This window comes from Puma concolor, chromosome A2 (genome assembly GCF_028749965.1).
Source record: "Puma concolor isolate L17-30 chromosome A2, mPumCon1.1.hap2, whole genome shotgun sequence".
Lineage (NCBI taxonomy): Eukaryota > Metazoa > Chordata > Mammalia > Carnivora > Felidae > Puma > Puma concolor.
This window is the reverse complement of record NC_141668.1, coordinates 8,049,099-8,071,890: the sequence shown is the minus strand read 5'-3', so window position 1 is coordinate 8,071,890 and position 22,792 is coordinate 8,049,099. Positions and strand designations below refer to the sequence as shown.

General features: G+C 47.2%; 1 protein-coding gene across 2 annotated transcripts in view; it reads left to right on the top strand.

Annotated features, from left to right (window-relative positions):
* Window positions 1-5,991: 5,991 nt before the first annotated feature.
* The window catches only part of CUL1 (cullin 1), a 105,024-nt gene continuing 88,223 nt past the window's right edge, over window positions 5,992-22,792 (top strand). The window contains exon 1 of one of the 2 annotated variants that reach the window (XM_086687570.1): window positions 5,992-6,120. The gene's annotated coding sequence lies outside the window, so the exon portion shown is untranslated. Of the gene's footprint in view, window positions 6,121-6,240; window positions 6,397-22,792 lie in introns of those variants that run through there. The other variant, XM_086687561.1, reaches the window with a different exon arrangement.

Below are 22,792 nucleotides of genomic sequence, written 5' to 3'. Positions count from 1 at the left end.
TAGAATAAATCAGTGGGTAAAAGTCGCCTTGAGGAGTGCCCCGGAAGTAAGCAACTAGAGGCGATGAATCTAAGCTATTTTCTAAAGATATAAAAATGGCTATTTGCTCTGTGCAGGATACCCTGCTCAGTGCTTACAAACGTTACTTTCACGCGTCAACTTGGCTGGGCCATAGCACCCTGATATTTAGGCAAACGTTATTCGGGATATTTCTGTGAGAATATTTTTTGGATGCAATGAACACTTAAATCAATGGACTTTGAGTAAAGAAGGTTGCCCTTAGCAGTATGGGTGGGTTGTGCTCAAGGTAAGGCCAGAGGGTAAGCCGTGGGTAAGGTATCTGGGCAAGCAGTGACCAGGGAAAAGCAATCAAAAGGGAAAGCGTAGTTGCATGAAGAAACGCCCGGAGCCTATTTGGACATTTGCAGGAGCCCAGGCTGGATTCAGCTCGGTATGCCTAAGAAAACGGAAAGGACAGGTGTGGATAGACCCATGGAAGCCAAAGTGTAGAGGGTGTTTTAAGGTTAGGAATGAGGTGCGTGTCATTCTTTTAGCAGGAAACAGAGAATTATTTCTTTGAGCAGGAAAGGGGCATGATTGGGTTTCAGAGTACAAACTATCCTAACTAATCCATGAGTTAGGCTCCTATCATTATTTCTGTATACCATGTGCCAGGCACTAGGCTAAGTATTGTAGATGTGGTAATAAAAACACACAGTCTCTGAATTCAAGGAGCTCACAGCCTGGGAGGGAGCTGGAGATAGAGAAGGAGAGATAATGCAATATTGATGAATTATTTAATAACAGTTAAGTGTATGGTGGAAAAGAATCTCACAAGGGGCGCCTGGGGGGCTCAGTCGGTTAAGTGTCTGACTTTGGCTCAGGTCATGATCTTGCAGTTTTGTGAGTTCGAGCCCTGCGTCAGGCTCTGTGCTGACGGCTCAGAGCCTGGAGCCTGCTTCGGATTCTGTGTCTCCCTCTCCCCCTGCCCCTCCCCTGCTCATGCATGCTCTTTCTCTCAAATGTTTTTTAAACATTAAAAAATTAAAAAAAAAAAAATCACCCAAGAGAGGCACCTAATGCCCTGGGTTGTCACAGAAGTCTTCCTGGGAGAGGTGATTCGGACATTTTTTTGGAACTCCAAATATCTCATAGAGGTTAGGTCGGATCACTTGAACATGAGTTGTAATTTAATGTGATCCAACCTCACAGAATGTTACAATGGGGGGCAGGTCTCCCAGGTCAGACCTCGAAGACCTTCATACCTCATGACTACCTTACCACGGTATTTTCAGGCTTATGGGTCCCCAAAGTAAGCAGCCTAGGACTTCTCAATATGCAAAATCTGAAGCTGGTCAGGTACGGTTTTTAAATACTTCCATCTTGTTTTCCCTTTCTGTGCTTTTGCTTAAGCTCCTCTCCCCAAAACCTCCGGCCTCAAGGCCTTCGGCCCTGCTGCAAGGTGCTCATTGTTTCTTGAATCCTGATTTGCCCAAAGCTTTCCCTTCTTGAGGTGCTACTGACTGATCCGTGTTAGAAAAAAAAAAAAAAAAGCAAACTGATTGAAGTAGTTAATCCTTACGTGCGAATGACTCTTACAGCTATTTAAGTCTTTAAGAGCCTGATCCCACAAATCTCTGGTGAACTTACAGGTAATAAAAAACAAGGCCTTTGTGTATTTGTTTATATAGGTCATTTATAAGTCAGGAGTTGAGAAGGCGGGGCTACCTCTCCGATGTTTCCCATTCAGACTTATTTAGTTTGCCGCCTGGGTCAGTAAATTTCTGCTTCTCAATTTATATACACTTACATTTAGCATCTTTTCTCATGAATTACAGGAGTAGAGGATTTAAAAATCTGCTTCTTCAAGGATGTATGACTTGTCCTCAGTGGAAGAAATGTTGGTATCATCCCATCTCTTTCCTGCTTCCTTTGAAAACTGAGCTGGTTGAAGCTGTATAGTAGTTACAGCACGTGTGTAGTTATTTTTCTAAGAGGAACCGGTATTTCCAAAAAAAAAAAAATCACACATCATAGACATCTCATGATTTGGATTAAATAAACGAATTTCATTGAAAACTGTTTACTTGGCTCCTCTGCCTTAAAATACGCTCTTTCAAAATAAGACTTATTGTAATATGTCCTAATGCTAATACCAAAAGTTTTAAGGTCATACAATTTGACACGTTAACGTTAGATCAGTGGTTCCCAAACTCAAGTCACCAGATTAGCTCTGGGCAATTCTTTCTTTTTTCTCTTTGTCGTCATCATCAGCATCATTGGTTATGTTTATTAAGTATGGAATTTACAACAACCTCCTATGAGAACATTTATCACCGCCTTTTCATAGACGAAGAAACTGAGGCACAGAGAGATTAAGTAACCTGTTCAAAGTCACCCACATCATAAGTAGTAAAGCCAGGATATAAACAAACTCTGGCAGTTTCAAATTCCCTCCCTGCCCCTGCCCACCCAATTTGGACTCAGTCGATCTGGAAGGAGCCCTAAAATCAGTATTCAAGTCCCCAGGTGATTCTGAAGCAAAGGCAGTTTGGGGAACCATCCCATTAAGTGAACTTACTTTGCACTGGATGGCTAATTCCTTACGCATGTCTTAGAAATAATAGCTCATATGGCTAGTCCAGTGGCACGGTACCCTTTCATTGGATCAGTAAACATCTATGTTTGAATATTCTTCAGTGTTCTTTAGGGACAATGCTGAGGGGCCTGGTGAACTTTAAGAAATACTGCATGACCCAAGGCACAGATCATCTAGTTTAAAGGCACTTGTGAGAAGTTGGCCATTAGGAAGAGATCACAAAAGCCTGGGTAGAAGGTGCAAAACAGGGTTCCTAGAAGGGGATGTGAGCTCAAAATGGGAGCAGGGTTTGCAAACGTATGAAAGGAAGAGGGAAATTTTTCTGTTCAAGGAGGAAGCAAGCACTCAGAAATAGTGCTTTAAGGCTGGTATTTATGGGCCAACAAATAGGCCCAACAAGACTGGATGAAGTTAGGACTTCCTTTTGGGAGGTGGCTGGAAATACATTTGGAAAAGTAAGTTAGGACAAGATTCTGGTGAACCTTACGTGCCAGGTCAGAGCAACCCTATGAACAACGGAGGGCGGCAAGGGTGTGTATTAAAAAGTTTGAAAGGACAAAATACGAGGGCAAAGCTATCAGCCGGGAAAGAACAATCTGCAGCCAGTCACTGCGCAGGCTGGAAGGAGAGAGAAGAGATCAGAACCAGGAAAACGATGTTGAAGGAACATTCTAGCGTGGGAAAATATCTTAGAAGAGTGGATACACATGGACCGGGGAGTCACTGGATCGGGTTATGCCATTGACCAAGCTGAGTGATTTGGAGCAAATTGTCTACTTTCTAAGTCCTGGGTTTCTTCGCTGGAAGATGGGTATGATTATGATAATTCCTGCTCTCACAGACTGAGCAAAAATAGACAAAAGATTTCTCTAGGATGGTGCCCGGGATGGTGACAGGTCAGAATTTTGAGTTTTCAGGTCCCTGTGACTTAGAAAATGGAAGACATTTTATGGAAGACAAGAAAGGAAAGGGAACCAATACTTGGTGTTTCAAGAATTGTGCAGGAATTATAAACGCATTACCCTTCACAACAACCTTAGGAGGTAAGTATTTTTATCCCCATTTAACAGTTGGCTTAACTAGAGGAAAAGAGAGTCGTTTGGGTATAAATCAGGGTCCGCCTGAATCGAAAACTTGGGCTTTTTGAACTTCATCGTATGGCTTTAGATTTGTAAAGTTCTATTTTATTTCACTGGTTTATACCTAATGTTCTAGTCCGAGACTATTTTGAGGTTTGATTCTGACACCTAGCCAGGCAACCATCCCTCCAAACTTTGTGTCATCTGAAAGGCGGCCATCAATTTTGCTGAGATGGGGGAGAAAGTTGGAGGAAGGATTTTTTTGGAGTGGAAAGAGAGTAGACGCCCTTGATCTATTAGGTATAAGTCAAGGTTACCCGCCTCAAGTAGATGTGTAGACGCAGCCTGGTTGTAAAGTGGCTATAAAAGCCAATGGAATAGTTTAACCGGCTAAGAATGATAGCTCAGGTGGGTGGCAAGTAAACGATACAAGCCAGTTAACCACCAGGCACCGAGGCAGGGAGAAGTAGAGAGGGTGGTGTAGGTGGATGAAATACTTCCACCAAAGAAAAGTAGAAAATGGGAAAAACGAACAGTAAAGGGAGAGTTGGCTGGTATATTAGCGGTGGGAGGTCAAAGACAAGGAGAACATGCCGAATGCTAACATTGAAGAACACAGGTTAGGAAGATGGAAATGAGATAGACCGTTGTCGGAGGAAAGCACAGGCTCCAGTAAGGGGAAGAAATGATGATATCAAAGAAGCCGTATAGGTATAGTGGAAACCATCCTCCACAGGGTCAAGCCTCCCAGTTTTAGCGTCCATCTTACGGCAGGCCCATAAAAAGTTGTTGAATACATCTAAGTGTTCTTTTGACGGGGTAATCTATTTATTTTATTATTTTTTAATGCTTATTTATTTTGAGAGAGAGAGAGAGAGAGAGAGAGTGCAAGTGGGGGGAGGGGCAGAGAGAGGGAGACGGTGAATCCCAAGCTGGTGCTGCCCTGAGGGAGCAGAGCCCAATGCGGGGCTTGAACCCACAAACCGGGAGATCATGACCTGAACGGAAGTGGCACACTTAACCAACTGAGCCACCCAGGCGCCCCTACGGATGTGGTACTTCTGAAGGTACTTAGATGTTGACAGAAGACCACATTTCGAATAGAGGGAGCCACGCGTTTCCAGTGGGATACTTCTAAGAAAAACCCATGTTACTCAGGACAAAAAACCCATGTTACTCAGGACAAACTGTGGACTCTGAGGGGCAGCTTTTGCTCGGGGCCTAGGATTTCGACCCCAAGGGGGTCCTAGAATCTCGGTCCTGTTTTGGTTTGAAGCAAAACGGGAAGTGACATGCGCCCGCATCTTTCGCCCAGCTGGGATCATTGGAAATCCTTTCTTGGTCATGGAATCAGCCCGCTCTCTGGTATGTTGGGAACCGTGATATTGAAGCAGGAGCCCCTCACTGAGCCCAAGTCCATGCTTTCTCCACCCTCTCTCAGCAGAGGAAGCCCAGGGGCTCTTGGTGCTCCAAAAATTAGCGTTTAGCGTGTTTCAAGTGCCCAAGTGACAGTTAATCCCGACTGAATGCCATTAACGACTCCGGGTTACACCTGAAAACAGTATTTTTTTAGTCGCCTCACCCCATCCCCACCTGTCAATCCTTATTCTGTTCTTGACTGGCCCCCCCACCCAGATTAATGATAAGGTGATTCTCGGTCGTTTGCCAAAAGAGACTTGGTCAAAGAGTTGACCTAGGGGAGCCTCGCTAGCTTTTCCTCTGGAAAAGATTTTAAAGAGAGACGCACACACAGAGAAGCGCAGGCTTTCAGGCGCTGCGGGCCACGGCCTGCGGGGGCAGAGGGGCTCGAGAACCCACGACACGTTTCTCTGAAGCCTGTGCCCGGTTTTCGGGGCCTTTTGCCCGGCCCGGACTTGCTCGACGGCCCGTCGGGGATGTTGCGGGGGGGGGGGGGGGCGTCTTCTTAACCGGGTGTCGTGTTGGTGGTGTTTCCATGCTGGTTCGGGGCGTTGTGTGGTGTGTGCGCGCACAGCGGAGGGGCGGGCGGAGGTGCAAGACCCTCTCTTCCAGGGTGTTCTGGGGCGGTTGCTCCGGTGCCCCCAACCTAAAAAAGGTGACCCCCTCCTCGCGAGGTCCGAAGTGGCGGGAAGCCGGGTCCTCAGAGGCTCCCGAGGGCGAGGGAGGCTCTAAAACCCGGAGGAGGAGACGGTGCGCCGGGGCCGGGGAGGGCGCGGGCGCCCAGGGGAAGGGGCCGCGCGGGCTTTCAGGTAGAAACACCCTCCCGCTCGCGGGGCCCCGGCCGGCGCGGGGGGCGACCCCGGGGCAGTGGCCGCGCCGGGCGGGAGGTTTCCGGGCCCCTCCCGCGCCTCGGGCTTGTGGGGAGATGGCGGCGACGGTTTCCCGGCTCCCCCGCCCCGGACGCCGATGGCGGTGCGTTCCGGCCCTCCCCCACCAGCTTCTCCCCCACGGTAGCCGGAGCCGGTGAGGCCGGGAGGGCGGGGAGCCGAGGACGAAAGGCGAGAGGGCGGAGGTTGCGTGGTGCAGGCGGCGGCGGCGGCGGCGGGAGGAGGGCCGGCGGGCGGGCAGGGGAGGAGGAGGAGGAGGCGGGAGCCGTGTCGCACGCAGCTCCAGGCGGGGCAGCCCCGGCGGCTGAGGGACGCAGCCAGACCTTGGCGGGACGGGGATTTAACCGGGGCCCGGGCTCAGCGACCAGGTGGAGACGTCGCCCGAGCCATTTAGGCACCAAGGGAAATGAGGGTGAGTGGCGGCGGCGCCGGGGCCGAGGGGAGGCGGCGGCGGCGGCGGCGCAGGCCCGGGCCGGAGCCGCGGTGTCGCAGTGACTGGGGCCGCGGCGGCCGAGCCCAGGCGCCCGGCGAGGCCTGAGCCGCCGAGCCGAGCCGCAGCGGGGCGGAATGGCGGCCGGGCCCGGGGACTCGTGGGCGGAGGACGCTGGGGCGGGAGGGGAAGCGAGCGGGGCCCGGCCCTGAGTCACCCCGGCCGGCTCGGGCCTGGCCGGGCCGCGGCCCCGGACGCGGGCTCCGAGCGACCAGGCCTGGACTACGCACTGGAGAGGGGAGAGGGGAGCGGGGGGGGGGGGGGGGGGGAGAAAAAAAAAAAACCCGATTCATCGCACCCGAGGTGGCGGCCTGGTGGCGCCGGCCTCTCTCCTGGCCGCGACCGACCTCGGGCTGCGGGGCTGGGCGGGCGAGCGAACGGCTCGGGGCAGCCCGGGCGTGCGCGCCTCGGCCCCTTTCGTACGGCGACCCCGCGGGGCGCCCGGGCTGGTGCCCTTTCTCCCCACCCCCCCAACCCCTCGGGACCGCTAGTCCCCCGTGCGGCGCTTTTCCCCCCGACTCGTGCTCTCAGGAAAGTACTGGGCTCGCGCGCAGGAGGAGCCGCGGAGCCGGGCTGTGCTTTCCGGTTCCCCGCCCGCAGGCTCTCCGGCTCCCCGCCTGCATTGTTGCGACTGTGCAGGACGCTATTATCGGGTCACAGTCGCCCCTTTGCCCCGTTCTCTCGGGGGAGCGGACCGTGGAGGGGCGCAGGGATGCTAGTGCGGCGGCCGAACGGGAAGGAGGGCTCCCCCCCCCACTCCGCCCCGGTGCCCGCGAGTCGGGCCGGGCCTCGGCGCGCCCCCGGCCCTGCGCCCGGCGGGAGCGCGCTCTGACCCTGCAGGTAACCCGGGGCGCCGGCGGCCGGCGTGGGGCGGGGTCGCCGGCAGCCTGGTTCCGCCACCTGTGCGGTGTTGGGGTCCCTGGACGGAAAGGCTGAGGGAGTTGCTTTAGGAACATTCCTTGAGACCGATCCCCAAAGTTAAGGGTTTTCTCTCTTTAGCGAGCTCTTTGCCAAAACCGGGATTCTCTTTTCCGATTGGATCGCTGTTGTTGCTTTTAGTTCGTAGCTGGCGTTAGTGGTAAGTGTGCAAATACGGAATTGCAGTTAACTTAAGTTATTTATGTGCTGTGTGTAGTTGCCCTTCCCCGAAGTGGCATTAAAACAGTCCAAGTTAGGAGTGGAGTAAATGGTCACGCTGTTTTTGAAATGCACTTATTCCGAGTGGCAGAAGGGGAACTAAATTCACTTTTTTAACTTTAAGCCCTGAGTTTTTAGGACCTAAACTGTGTGCAGTTTTAAGTTTAAAACCTCTTTTTGTGGCCACGTTGCCTACCTGATTTTCTGAGATCCTGGAGAATTTATTATGGTTTGTGTAGCAAACTAGGAAATGTTTGAAAAGCAAAACCAGTTTTGTCAGGGAATTTGGGGGGTCGGATAGGAGATTTTCTTTGTTTAAAAAGGTTCTTGGATATTAGAATTTTTTGGTTTGGTTTTTTTTTACTTGGCAGTGCTGTTTGTTGCTTTCCCTGGTAAGAGGAATCGGCATTTCCAATTCCAAAGCACACAAACTTTAACCCTAGGATGCCCATTTGGGGGGGTTTCTGGAGAGTGCTCATTAAGTTTGAGACGGGTGGCTGAATTACTCTCTGAAAATATTAAGCTTTTTTTTCCGTGGTTGGCGCCATCTTTTAAAAACAATTTTGCCAAAAAAGAAAAACACGGTAGCTAGCCTAGTATTTGAATTTCTCATGCCTCCCCTCCGAGCCACATGCTCAGCTCTTTGCAGCAGTGTCTCCCAGTCCTAATGTCTGGGAGACCACATCAAGAGGCCGAAGGGACACACGAATGCCTCAGCTGATTCTGCAGTTTCCTTCCACCTTAATTAACAGCCCCTAAGACTCCTTTGCCTCTTGCTGAGTATCCACGAGGTAAGTAACTTAGTGTTGATTGTCATTACAGCCTTCACACTTTTCAGACTATGAAGTCCTTGAAGGCAAGGGATATGCCTTATTTGTGCACCCCCACGATAGGATAGACCTCGGCTGTGGGTACCTCAGTTGTTTTTTGAATCAATAAATCCAAAACAGTTCTGATCCCCGGGCTGTGGCCACTTCTGATGGGGGCTGCAGAAAGCACTGCGCTTGTGCTGGTAGGAATGCAAATTTCATTACAATTGCTGTTAGCCCAGGATCCAATACAGTGCCCCAAAGGAAAAATGCCCGGGTTTTCTTTGTGGAAATCCAGGAAAGTGTTAAGAAAACAAGTGGCAAAACTTTAATTAGCATTTTCCCCCCTTCAGAACTAGTTTTAAGGTGCAGCTTTACAGTTTTAAAAAAACTTTTTATTTATTTATCAATTGATCGATTGCAACAAGATTGAAGTATTTTCCGCCAGGTTAAGTATTTGCAGCCTTGCCTTTGAAATGAAATCCCTTGGGAGCTGAGGCCCTTCCCTGTTGAAGAGCTGAGGTGCGCCCAGCGGAGGTACTGGAGTCTTCTGTGACCTCACCTCTCGGAAAGGCCATTCTTTCCTTGAGGCCCTTTTTTGTTTGTTTTTTTGGTTTTTGTTTCTGTTTAAAGAAACTCCCTCCTAGTATCCCCAGGAGGCACAGTGGGCCTTTCTTTCAGCATGGAAAATTAAAATGAAGGTACTTGAATTTTTTTTATATTCATTTTTGGGAGACTGAGACAGAGGGTGAGGAAGGGAGGGGCAGAGAGAGGGAGACACAGAATCCGAAGCGCCCCCGCCCCCCCCCCCCAACTCACAAACCACAAGATCATGACCTAAGCCGAAGTCAGATGCTCAACTGACTGAGCCACCCAGGTGTCCCAAAATGAAGGTACTTTAAATTGAGGGGCTGTTACTTGCCATTCTTGAAGTTAAAAATCATGGCCCCCAGAAACTTAGGAATGTATTTGTGTTTTTCTTCTTTGCTGTTTCAGCCCCACATAGTTCCCAAAGCCCCCGGCCTTCTATCTTCAGCAGTAGAGTCAATCTGGAATATGAGGTCTTCAGGGGAGCATTGGCTTATTTCGAACTTCTCATTGAGATGTACCTAGAGAAAAGAGTGTCCTATTTTTAAGGGCCAATTCTGGGTTCACCTTGCTCTTTTTTCTGATACCTGGTACTTTGTCAGTAAAGTGGTCTTTTGTTTTTCAAAACTGAGGGGCAAACATTAAATGAAGAGTAAATGAAATTTGGAAGGAAGGCCCTTATGTTTATTAATAAGGACTTTCAGCTCCCTGTTTATAACACGTATGTTTAATCATGCTTTAAACAGAATTATGATGCCTAATGATGTTAAGGTTTTTTATTCACACAGATATTTTCCCACCATATGTATGTTATTTATTCACTTATTTTTGCCGAGGACGTTTTGCATAGAACATTTTGCTTGATAGAGAAGACCTGGGGTCTGATTCCAGCTTAACTTTGCTGGGCCTGTATTTCCTTATTTGTAAAATAAGATGGTTTTTAATCGATACTATTTTAAGACTTCTTTAGGCCTTCAAAGTGTGTGGATGCCATGGGAATGTCACAGCTTTTAACAGCATTTGAAAAACTGTCCTCTAAAGCATACTCTTACTCATGTGTGAAAAACAGACTTGTGAAACCTCAGTTTGATAGTCATTTAAATTTTTTCCTTTGGGCAACTTGGATCAAGTAAGCAGAGTCCCCTCACTGGCTTCCACTCCCTGCTCCAGCAACACTATGGCCGTTTCCCTGTGCTGGGCTTTTGTCCCCTGCTTTTGCTCGAGCTTCCCCTCTGCCACCTGACGGACTCCTGCTCCTTCAAAATGGTTCCACTTAGACCCCGACCTCTTGTCCCATCCCATCCAGGGCTAGGAGTCCCCCCGCGCTCCTCCTCCCCCCCTTCGCCACCCCATGAGGCTTGGCCTGGGTCCCTGTCCCAGCAATTTACCCTCTGATTGGACTGGGTGGTTTCTCCCCCTATTTGGACCTCCGTCAGGGCTGGGAACGTATGCCATCCATCTGTCCCCTACACCTAGCACCCTGCCTGTGTCTACATTCATTTAACTCCTACTGTGTTCAAGAACAGACTCCCACCTGGAATTTTTACCAGACTTCATAAAGTATGGGTACCGCTGCCTAATCTACCTCACAGCATAGAGCTAAAGAAACTGAGGCTCTGAGTACGGAAGGTCAGACCTAGTAGGTGGTGAAGCCTAGGACGAGGCAGAGAGACTCCGGAGCTCAGGACTGCAGACAGCTGCTTCCTGAGTGTTTTCTATGAAAGAGAAGAGATCAGAATGGAAGTGCCTTAAAGATTGATAACCCATCACGACAACCGAATTCATTGTGCAGAACTCTGCTTGACCGCCAAGAATGCTTATTCTTCTTGGTCTTTCAGCAACTGGTGGACACAGAAGGAGAGTCATTAGGCACTAATGGGATAGAAGTGAACAGTTCAGGGGGCACCTGGGTGGCCCAGTTGGTCAAGTGTCTGGCTTCGGTCAGGTCATGAACTCATGCCGAGTTCAAGTCCTGCATCGGGCTCTCTGCTATCAGCACAGAGCCTGCTTCAGATCCTCGATCTCCCTCTCTCTGCCCCTTCCCCTTTTGCACACCGTCTCTCAAAAAAATAAATAGAAAGAAATGAACAGTTCTGGAACTTCAGGACTGTTAAATTGGGTGTGATTCATTGGCCTTGCAAAAACGTATAAAACCCTTTTAAGACTGTTCAGATCTAACAAGTTGTGATTTTTAAAAAGGCCTGTGTCAGAAAGTATTTTGGAAGACCTAGAATGAATGTGTGCAGCCATTTAAAATCTTGTGTGCATGAAGTGTGTAGGCGCTGGTGAAAATATTTAAAGTAGTGCAAACTGGTTGTAATTCTAGGGTGGTGAACTCGTGTGCTTTTTAATGTCTTCCCAAAAAATGTTTTCAGAAACAATAGATAGAAAAATTTTTTTTTTAATTTTTTTTTTTTTTCAACGTTTGTTTATTTTTTGGGACAGAGAGAGACAGAGCATGAACGGGGGAGGGGCAGAGAGAGAGGGAGACACAGAATCAGAAACAGGCTCCAGGCTCTGAGCCATCAGCCCAGAGCCTGACGCGGGGCTCGAACTCACGGACCGTGAGATCGTGACCTGGCTGAAGTCGGACGCTTAACCGACTGCGCCACCCAGGCACCCCTAGAAAAATTTTTTAAGAAACCAAATGATCTTAAGATGGCGAAAGCCTCTCCCAGCGCACTACCGAAAGTAGGAACTGTAAGGGAAAACAATTCCTGTAAAGGAAAAAATCAGAATAATTAAGTTTCTGGATGTTAAAATGCCAGAAACAGAAGGACACATGGCAAACAGAGAGATACTATAAACTTACAAGCAATTTAACTTTCCTTACAGAAAGAGGACTTGTAAACCCATAGGATATAGAAGGCACCTTCCTCTGCCATGGGAAAAAAAAAAAACAAAACGCGCCAACTAGTACTTTCTAAAAGAAGGAGCAGGAAACGAAAGTTTCAGCTCCACCAGCAGTACTCCTAGAAATGCCAATCAGGGAGATCCTGTTCTTAAAAATTTTGGCATAGAAGAAAAAATAAACCGCTTCAGGTGAGGATATGGAGAAACGAGCCCACTCGTGCGTTACTAGAAAGAGTAATTTAGTATGACTTTTCCGAGAGAAATCTGTTGACACAAGCTTACAAACTATGTGTGCCCTTTGAAATCACTCACTCTAAAATTTAAGAGCGGAAATGATGAATAGATTGATGCTCTCATGAGGACACTTATTTAACACCATCATTTGAGCGTTTGTTTTCAGTGTTTTGCTGTTAAGGACAATTATTTCATCATTTTTAAATAACTTTGCATTTCTGTAATTCTGTATTAATGATTATTCACTGAGCATCAAGTGACAGAAACATGCTATAAAACCATTTGTAGGGGCGCCTGAGTGGCTCAGTTAGTTAAGCGTCCGACTTCGGCTCAGGTCACGATCTCATGGTCCGTGAGTTTGAGCCCCATGTCGGGCCCTGTGCTGACAGCTCAGAGCCTGGAGCCTGTTTCGGATTCTGTGTCTCCCTCTCTCTCTGACCCTCCTCCGCTCATGCTCTGTCTCTCTGTGTCTCAAAAATAAGTAAACGTTAAAAAAATAAAAAATAAAAAAGCTATTTGTAATGTCTAAAATTTTAGGGTTGTGGTATGTGAGTACATACCTTAAATAAAAAGATGACAAACCAAAAAATCATAGTGATGATCTCTGAGCAGTGGATTTATGGGCTATTTTTAGTTTAGTTTTTCTGGTTTTCATTTTTTCCTCCCGTTTTCTACAGTGCACGTGTATGTATAATACAGTGGATTAATTTGTAAAAACGACCACAGAAAGAGCAGTGGAGCTGGTGGGTCTCCTTGGAGCGAGGCGGTTCTGCTTGGTTTTGCGTGGAAACGGCCTTGGTGTTGGCTTTGCGCGCCGGCGTGCTGTCACTGACGGTTCAGTGTGTGCGGGGAGGGCTGCCCAATTTCCCGTTCTTTCCCCCACACCTTCATCCTTCAGCTACTTCAGGTCCCCTCACGGTTCATGATCTCCCTGAAACCACCTTAATCTCATGAAACTCATAATTTTGAGATTTTAGTAAATTCTCACACTGGATTCATTACTGACCGATTGTCTTTGGTGTGGAAGCTTCCTTTTCTTGGTGATGCTGTGAGCTTCCTATCCTTTTTTGCTGACTTCATAACTCCTAGTAATAGGTGCAGTTTTAAATTGTGTATTCTAAATGACACAAATGAGGAATGCAGTTGGACTTAGGAGAAAAGAGGTACATCGAGGAAACATGGCACCAAATGCCAGGACTCAAATGCCTTCACTATGTAGGTGTTAGTTAACCGTGTCGTGACTGAAGTAGTTAAGTGTGCCCGAGAAGCAGCCGGAAGTCAGGACGTGGGGGAAAGGCCGGAACCCGAACCTCCCTCCCTGCTGGATGGAATGAGGCCTGCCTTCCTTCCGGCCCAGAGTCCAGTTGTGCCAGACCGGAGAGAAGTCGAGTGCTTCACCACCTGCGGGAGGGTGGAGAAGAGGAAGTCCCAGAGTGGTGTTTTCTGACTTCCACCATGTGAAACATTCAAAATCCAGGAGGTTTCCTTGTGGGTTCATCTTAGGTGTAGTAGCACCACTTTTTACTCAGCATTTACTCAGCGCCAGAGACCAGGCTGGACCCTCGTTGGTGACTTTGGAGCTGCTCTCCCTTGGCTTTCTGCTCCTTGGAAATGCCTCACTTGGGACGGAAGCCTCTCCTCCACCTTCCTGGTTGATGGTGAACTTGGACGCAGTGCCGGGACATTTTACCCGTGTTCAGAGACTCCCCCGGTCAGCATCTCCTATTTGACACAGTGAAGAAAGAGCACCAACAGGGGCCTCAAAAAACACAAAGGCGGGGTCAAGGGGAGGCTTAGTGATGCAGTAGATACTCAGCCTGTTGAGCAATTTGCCCAGTCTTCCCTTCAGTGGTACTTTGTAAATGTTCTGTGTGTTGGTGACTTTGCCGCGTACGGGTTGTTTTTTGATGTCTGTAGGTGAGCTGGGGCATTCCTCTGGTGAGGCATGTCATACAATCAGCTTGATATTGTGAAGCTTCGTTTGCTTTTGTGGGGTTTTGGGGCGTCACTTTTATCACGAAGGTGTTCCACTTTACACGTTTACTGCAATTTCACTGTTGTCATTTGGAGCCGTATTTGTCCATCTGTGTTCTGTGACATGTAAGTGACGGGGGTGAGAGAGAAGATCTGTGAATAAATAAATTTAGCAAATACTTGGTTGCACACTGAGGGACCTTTGACATGTTAGTATATGTTGCTCTTGTCACAGGGAGATCTAGATCTTCCAGGGGATATATGTCTTCCAGGGTGTGTATGTCTGTGTGTCCGTGTAAGGCGGACCCTTAATACAGCCTTTGAGGGAAGAAAACCCTTCTACCGTATTAAAGAATGTATTTTGTTTTGTAGAACACATTGATTTTAGACTCATAGGTGACAACATGCCTTGAAGTAGCAAGTGGTCTCAGTAAATCGACGTGTTCATTTTTGTTGTGTCTTTGGCAAGCACCGATAATGGAGTCTGGAGGCCCTTGTGTTCTTGGGAGCACTGTGTGCGAGGTGCCGTAGAGCCTGGGATCCTGACGAATACGGTTAGGTGTGGAGTTGTCTAGAAGCGATTTCTGCTTCACTTTATTCCGTGTCTGAATCCTAAATGCTCTTACAGGAAGTATCTTAAAACAATTTTTTTAAGCACATGGATTAGCATTAATTTATAGTCAGTGCTGAGGAACACCAACACAGTCAAAGCGTGCGTCACCCAACGTTTTCTTGGTGGGGTCCTGCTAAAAGTACTTTTTAAACCTGGAAAATACTGGTTTATGGCATTCACTACAAAGATAGGTCAAAATTTTTTTTTTCTTTATAACTTGAAACTGCCTGGACTGGAAATTTCAGTCCGTTGAAAATCAGAAGTGGTGTCCCTTTACGGCCTTGGATTCTTCCCTGCTCTCTCCCATGGGTTCTCCTGCATTTCGAGCTTGGTGGTTTCCAGGGTGTGAACAGTGTTCTCAGGAGGTGTTAGGCCGGATTAGTTTGGGAAGCATAACCAGGTCTGTTTTCTGGAGCATTTTGGCCTTTTCAAGGAGGGAATTTAACAGGCAGTGATTCCCAAAGTTTTCAGCCAGTTCGCCCCCTTTTTTTTTTTTTTTTTTTTTTTTTTTTTTGCTTGAAAGATCTCTTGACATTAGCTTCTGTGGAGAATATGTTGCTCTTCTAGTTGTATCTTTTCTTTTAGTGGACGTTCAGGAGCTCTCTCCTGACTTGATTCTCTGTTCCAGTTTATTTTGCTGTGGGGCTTCGCGGTTTTGCTTCCGCGGAGGTAGTTGTGATGCTTCTAACCGTTGGCTCACTGGCTCCTGCCGAGCTCCATCCACACTGAGCTCCCCACCCGTCCTGCCCCAGGAGACTTCCGTCTCGCTCCCTGCACCGCTCCCTGCCCCGGGCCCAACTTTTCTCTCGCTAGCCGCCTAGCAGAGACTCCATATTCCGTGAGCCAGCTACCCAGTTCTTCCTCCACAATGCTGTGTACTTGCACCTTCCTTTTTGGTCCCGGTGCCGGCTTCGTGACCTCCTCGCGCTGCCGCACCTGTGTTCAGGCTCAGCCACGTGTCCCGCGACGAGAGCCTGCCCCCAGTGCGGCTGGGAGTCCCCGTGGTTTCGTGGATTGGGCTCTGCTTGCGGTTCTCGAGCGTCCTCCCGCTTGCGATCCCCCCTGCTCCCCGGAAGCTCAGAAAAACCCGACGGCCCCGCGCTGGGCGCAGAGCCGCAGACCGCCCGCCTCCCCGCTCCCGGCTCCCCGACGGGCTCCTAGACGGCGGGCACCAGGGGCGTGTCGGGCCGGCCCGATGCTTCTGGAACACAACTTAATGCCATTCCAGTAAATCAGACCGGTTCGTAGGAGTTCTGTTAACTTTGAGATTTTACCTATGATGTAGACATTTTTTTCTGATGAGCTGATTTTTAGAAAATGTCTGTGGTTGAAGGATTCACAGACTGTTAACCAACAAACCATGGTGCACTAAAATTTCCTTGTGAACGTTTGGGTGTGGTGTAAGGTAAACATCCGACCTGTTGCTTTGTTGGTAGATGTATTAGGTGAGTGTGCGTGTTTGTACGTAGGACAGTAGATTACCGTAATAGTTGTAGTGAAAAGCAATTTTAAAACATTCAGATGACTGTCTTGGCAGCAATGAATGGAACTGCAGTTTCACATTAAAAAAAGGGGTTTTTGTTTTTGTTTTTGTTTTTGTTTTTTTTAACGTGGAGGAGAGGGTTTTGAGGTATTGAAGGCCTAGTATAGACTTAAGTGAACACATACTCTGTGTCCAGTTTGGAAAAAATTGCTCCTAAAATGTGCTGCTTTCTACAGTTATTGCATTTATACCTTGCATAAGTTGGTTTCTTTACAAAGTGTTGATGTGTAAGTTTTACCTTAGAAAATTGAGTTGTTTGTGAAGCTCAGGCCCTCTGAAATGTCCTTTTTTATACATGTGTTTTCCCCCCTTACAGAACCATGAGGGGATCTGGATTTTGTGATTTTGGTGTTCTTTAAAAAATACTCATTTTCAGCTGGAAACATGGCTTGATGGTTTTCAAAATAAGCTATTTGATGCATAAGCTTGAAAGCTTTGCTTGAGAAAGAAAAACGTAAGTTAATGAAGTACATTATGTGAAATCAAGAATGTTGGCGGACATTTCTTGGAGGCTTCCCACGTTAGACTTGAGTTTGACAATAAAGACATTAGTACTTCCCCAGTCAAAACTAGTGTGTTGATAGAAATCATGGGGCTCCTAGGTGGCTCAGTTGGTTAGGCATCCAAATTTGGCTCAGGTCATGATCTCACGGTTCACTGGTTCGAGGCCCGCGTCAGGTTCTGTGCTGAGCTCAGAGCCTGCAGCCTGCTTCAGATTCTGTCTCTTTCTGTCCCTTCCCCGCTCGTTCGTGTTTCTCTCTATCTCACTCTCTCTCAAAAATAAAACATTAAAAAAATTTTAAAAAATCAGTCACAGTCTTAATATGTAGAATGTTCTTTATGCATATTTATGTGTGGGGTTTAATTATTGTAGAGGTGCAAAAGAGCCACTTTTCTGTTTCTTATTCTGCCTCTAAACAATAACCTAAAAATCACCAGTATCATAGTGACTACAAATGTTGTGTACATTTGTATCTCTCAGTTGTGTACCCTGAGAGAAATTCACTACAAATTTTTGCAACTAGAACTGTCTTGATTAGGAACGGTTCCATTTTTTTTTTTTTTTTTAAGGTAAAAATACTAAATGTAAATCTGTTTCAGAATCCTCTTAGGGGTAGCTGATGTTATGGGTTTACCACATTTTTTCCTTTGTTACGCATATGGCAGGTTGTTCTGACTCTTCATGGGGAGGAAGATTAAAAAACAATACCAAAAAGCAACCCTCACCTGCCTTCAAGAAAAAAAAAAAAAAACCCTCTGTTACTGAAGGTCATCATCAAATGGCACGTTTTCTGTGAGCCCAGATGATTTACTCAGATAATTGAGAGACTGGATTTATAATCTAATTACATTTGATTGACTCAAAGCCCAGGTTCAATACGCGTATATTATGTATCACTCACATAGCTTTTCCCCAGTATTTGTAATGTCAGAGGACATAAGTACTTGATATTGTAATAGCTACTAAGGACTTTCTCAACAAGCTGGTATTTTTCGGGGCAGTGACTGAACATGTACACAGAAGGGGGTGCAGGTCTGACAGGTGGGCCCACAGGAGCAGTAGGCGAAATCAAGCTCCTAGAAACCCTGGGAATCAAGACCCTCGTCCAGGGGCGCCTGGGTGGCTCAGTCAGTTAAGCGACCAACTCTTGATTTCAGCTCAGATCATGATTTCACAGTTGTGGGATCCAGCCCCGTGGGATAGTCCCTCTCTCTCTCTCTCTCCCTCTTTTTTCTCTGTCGTTCTCTCAAAATAAATAGACTATTGTCCACGCACCAGAAACATTTCAGCTAAAGGAAGGTGATTCTTGATTTCTCTTGGTGTCGTCAGTAGGGTGAATACATTTTTAGAATGTATTCAAATCAAAATGTTAAAAACCCTACATCAGATAGAGTGTTGAGGTAGGACTGTGTGTCCTTTTTTAAACCAATTTGTAGCGAAATGAGAAGTGTCTTTCAAAGTTCACCTAGCTCAGGGCAGTTGCTGACCAGAATTTTTGACTCAGGGTTGATTGAGTAGCCGCGGCGAGTGAAGCAATGAAAAGGCTTGAGAAAACCCGGACCAGGTGACGGTCTTGTTTGCCTGGCGATGCGGCAGCTTTGGCAGCCCGCCTTGTGGCCGATGCCGGTTAAGGACTTAGCACTGACCCACGAGAGGGAAACCGTTCGCCCCGCGTGCAGAAAATTGGGCGAGTACTTGAACGCCACCGTGGGAACTAGGAGTTGAGACTTCATTTAAACGAAAGGTGACAGGCAGTTGTGGTAAAATAAGCACCTCTCAGTGAAGCGGCCCCCGTGTATGAACCTCCCCAGGGAGGGAGAGACCGGCCCCCTGCACGCGGCCCCCGTGATGGTGCCTCGCCAGCCAAGGGCGCGCGTCTGCACACGCACGGCCCTGTGGCCTTAGGATGTTTCCTGGACCGCCAGCATCCCGCTCACCTCCAGGGCCCCCGTGACTCGCTGTGTGTATCTATCTGTTAGCCTGGGTCCCGAAATTGCTGCGGCGCCAGCACGGAAGAGGAATCTCTTGGGTGCCGTTGAGCACTGAAAACTCTTCGGTTGTGGGTTTTCCAGCCTTTGTGGCTTCAATAGGACAGCAACGCACCCGTTAACTGGTAAGATAGGGAAGAAGCGTTCTTTAAGCTGGCATTTTAAAGCATCCTGTTGAACATATTTGGTGGTAGAATGAAAGATTCGGATGAGTTTTAAGAGAGAAGGAGGTCAATTGCAGGGCACCTGGGTGGCTCAGTCGGTTAAGTGTCTAACTTTGGCCCCCGGCATGATCTCACGGTTGGTGGGTTCGAGCCCCGCGTCCGGCTCTGTGCTGACAGCCTGGAGCCTTCTTCAGGTTCTGTGTCTCCCCCTCTCTCTGCCCCTCCCCCACTCGTGCGCGCGCGCGCGCGCGCGCTCTCTCTCTCTCTCTCTCTCTCAAAAATAAACAAACATGAAAAAATTAAAAAGATTGAGATTTCAAAGAAAATTTGAGCTGTTAGCAACTGGATCGCCAGGTCCGTCAGAATACAAAGCTTCCACCTTCTTGATGACAGATACACTTTGAGGGGAATCTTTGGAAAGTACTGCTCTTGGTATTATCAGTTATCAAGGGTATTAAGACGTTTTCAGGCAACATTAATTTACCTCATTTTGACTTAAAATATATATGAACATGCTCGCTTTGACATTTCTCCCCTGAGAAGTTTTTCGTTGTATTTTAAATTTAAGTACCACTGTTAGGAATTTCAAGGACACCTGATAACCTTTGTGGAAGTGTTACTACAAATAAAAGCAAGTGTCTCCTACGTGCAGGGTGCTCTTCTAAACATTGTATTTACGTAACTCGTCTGTTGCTTTCAACACCCCTGTGAGGTCAGTATTGTTTATTGCCCATGACACACAACTATAGGCACAGAAGGTGAGGAATTTATGCAAGCCCACGTAGCTGGTTGGGTCGTGAAGCTAGAAAATTGAAGTCTACATACGTTTATATATTAACTACAGTATTTGAAAAAGTCATGGCCCTGTGTAACGCCGATCCACGCTTTTTTTTTTCTTTTTTTGAGCGAGACCGAGCATGAGTGAGGGAGGGGCAGAGAGAGAGACACAGAATCCAAAACAGGCTCCAAGCTGTCAGTGCAGAGCCCGATGCGGGGCTCGAACCCACGAACCGTGAGATCGTGACCTGAGCCGAAGTCGGACGCCCAACCGACTGAGCCACCCAGACACCCCCTGATCCACGCTTCTTGAATTGTTTCTACAGTAGGAAATACATTTTATGGGGAAAACCCGGACATACATAGGTGTAACTGAGATAAAAGATGCACTGAGTAATCCTTACCTTCTTGTTATGTTCTGTGAGCTCTTTTTTTCTATTTTACTTTATTAAAAAGTTCCGGTTGCCATTTACAAAGTTGATCTCGTGATCCGCACATCAATGAATTGTAGCCCTCAGCTTGAAAAGCGTACATGTAGATAATTGTGATTAAATCTGATGCCGTTTTTCTTTGTTTTAAAGCAAACAGAAATGCTTGGAAATAAAATACACGGCAGCACCAGACGAGATCCTTGAATAAATCTGCGGGAGCATTGTGCCAAAGCTGAGATCTGCAATTCAGTCTTCAGCAGTGGAAACCAGTTTCTGTGGACAAACCCGTCAGTCTGTACAGCACCTGTTAAGTAGTAACAGGTCTTCTGTGGGTTTCCAAGTTTTCTAAAGCACTTGACACTGGCGAAGCTCGGGTCGCCCTCCTTGGAAGTCACGTGGTAATGAAAGTAGGAAGGGTCTATGTACTGGCTGAATGGAGGTTCAGTTATGAATTGAATGATACTTAGGGCTTTGAGTGCAGTATGGATTTTTAGGATTTGAAAGGACTCTCTTGGTTTAAATGTTCAAGTTCTCAAGCTGAAGAAGAAAAATTATTTAATGCCTAAGATGTTCAGAGGAGAAAATTCTGTGCTTAATGACATCTGAAATTTCTCATTATTACAAAATCCTGTGTGTGGGTGTGTTGGGGAATGATTGAATTAGCATGTGCACATATTTATAATTAGAAAGACAAAGATTGAACACGAGAAGGCAGCTCTATTGATTCATTTGGTACAAGTGTGAGGGCCTGCTAATTTCAAACCTCTGCGAGTTTTTAGAGAGTGGGGAAAGGCCGAGAGAGAACTAAGCTGTGAAGCTTGAAATCCTTTTGTGCTTACCCCACCCCACAGCGGTGAGTCCTGGCCTCGTTTCTTAACTTTTTTAAAGCCATCGCTGTTAGATTTTTTATGGCTCGTTTCAGTAATTCTTGTCGGAGCTGTGCCTAAGGCCTCTACATCCTGTGAACGTACCTCCTCTCAGCCCCAGCTCTGCCTGCAGGAATTGAGAGCACCCGTCCGCGGCTGGGTGACAGCATGTCCGTAGTAGCTCTGCGTGCCAGTGGGCTGTGTGGGTTTTGTGTCGGTTCGTGTTAAGTATCCTCGGAGATTCAGGCGTCTTCTTAAACCCTTGGAGTAGCAGACTCACCAGTATCTCCGGAGCTCTTGCGGTGCGCCGAGGCCTTGCGTTCGGTGCCGAGGACTCAACTGTGAATGAGGCCCAGGCCCCTGCCCCCCAGCCCCGGCCTGGTCCTAGAAGAGACGTCCTGGTTTTCAGAGAAGGACCCTTCGTTACTGCTGCGTTTTCCGTTTTGGTAGTAACAGCTAGAAGTGTCCGTTACTCAAATAGCAGTAATTCTTAGCAAAGTAGCCTAATTTTGAATTCAGGAGAGCAAGCAAATACGGTATTTGATATTTGCTTTTTGTTTCCTCACGCTTTCCAGATTATAAAATATAAGTGTATTTCATGAATGAAATAGGAAAATAAAAAATGAGCCCCTACTCTCGTTTTTTTTCAAAGACTTCCTTTTTTTTTTTTTTTTTTTTTTAAAGAGCAGTTGTAGGTCCACATCAGAATTAAAGAGGAAGGCACAGAGATTTCCCACATACCTCTGCCACATACGCAGCCTCACCCTGTTATCAACATCTTGCACCAGAGTGGTCCATAACCTACATTGACACATCAAAATCGCTCAAAGTCCGTAGCTGATGCTACCACCTACCTTAGTGAGGTACATTGTATGGTTTTGGACAAAGGAATAGTGAACTGTATCCATCATTATAGTATCATGCAGGGTAATTTCACTGCCCTAGAAATCCTCTGTGTTCTATCTCCCCCAACCTCAACCCCCTGGCAACCGCTCATCTTTTCACTGTCTCTGTAGTTTTGCCTTTTCCAGAATGTCCTACAGTTGGAATTATACAGTGTGTAGCCTCTTGAGATGGGCTTCTTTGACTTCATCACATGCCTTTAAGATTCCTCTGTCTTTTCGTGACCCAATAGTTCATTTCTTTTTAGTAAAGACTAATACTCCGTTGTCTGGATGTACCACACGTTAGTGACTCATCCATTCATCCACTGAAGGACATCTTGGTTGCTTCCAACTTTTGGAAGTTAAGAATAAAACGGGCAGGTTTTTGTGTGCACGTAAGTCTTCGGCTCCTTTAGGTGAATAGCAAGCAGCGTAGATGCGGATCATAGGGTAAAAGTATGTTTAGTTTTCTGAGAAACCAGCCGATTGTCTTCCAAGGTGGCTGTACCATTCTGCATTCCCACCGGCTGTGTATGCGGGCCCCTGGTGCTCCATATTCTTAACCAGCATTTGGTGGTGTCAGTGTTCCAGATTTTGGCTATTCTAATAGATGTGTAGGAGGTATCTTGTTCTAATTTGCATCTCCCTGATGACACATGATATGGAACATTTTTTCATAGGCTCGTTTGCTGTCTGTATATCTTTGGTAAGGTCTTTCGCCCATTTTTTTTTTAATGTTTATTTTTGAGAGAGAGAGAGAGACCGAGCGGGGGAAGAGTAGAGAGACAGGGGGGAGACAGAATCTGAAGCAGGCTCCAGGCTCTGAGCTGTCAACACAGAGCCCGACGCAGGGCTCGAACTCCCAAACCGTGAGATCATGACCTGAGCCAAAATCTGACACTTAACCAAGTGAGCCACCCAGGGGCCTCGGCCCATTTCTTAATCAAGTGGTTTT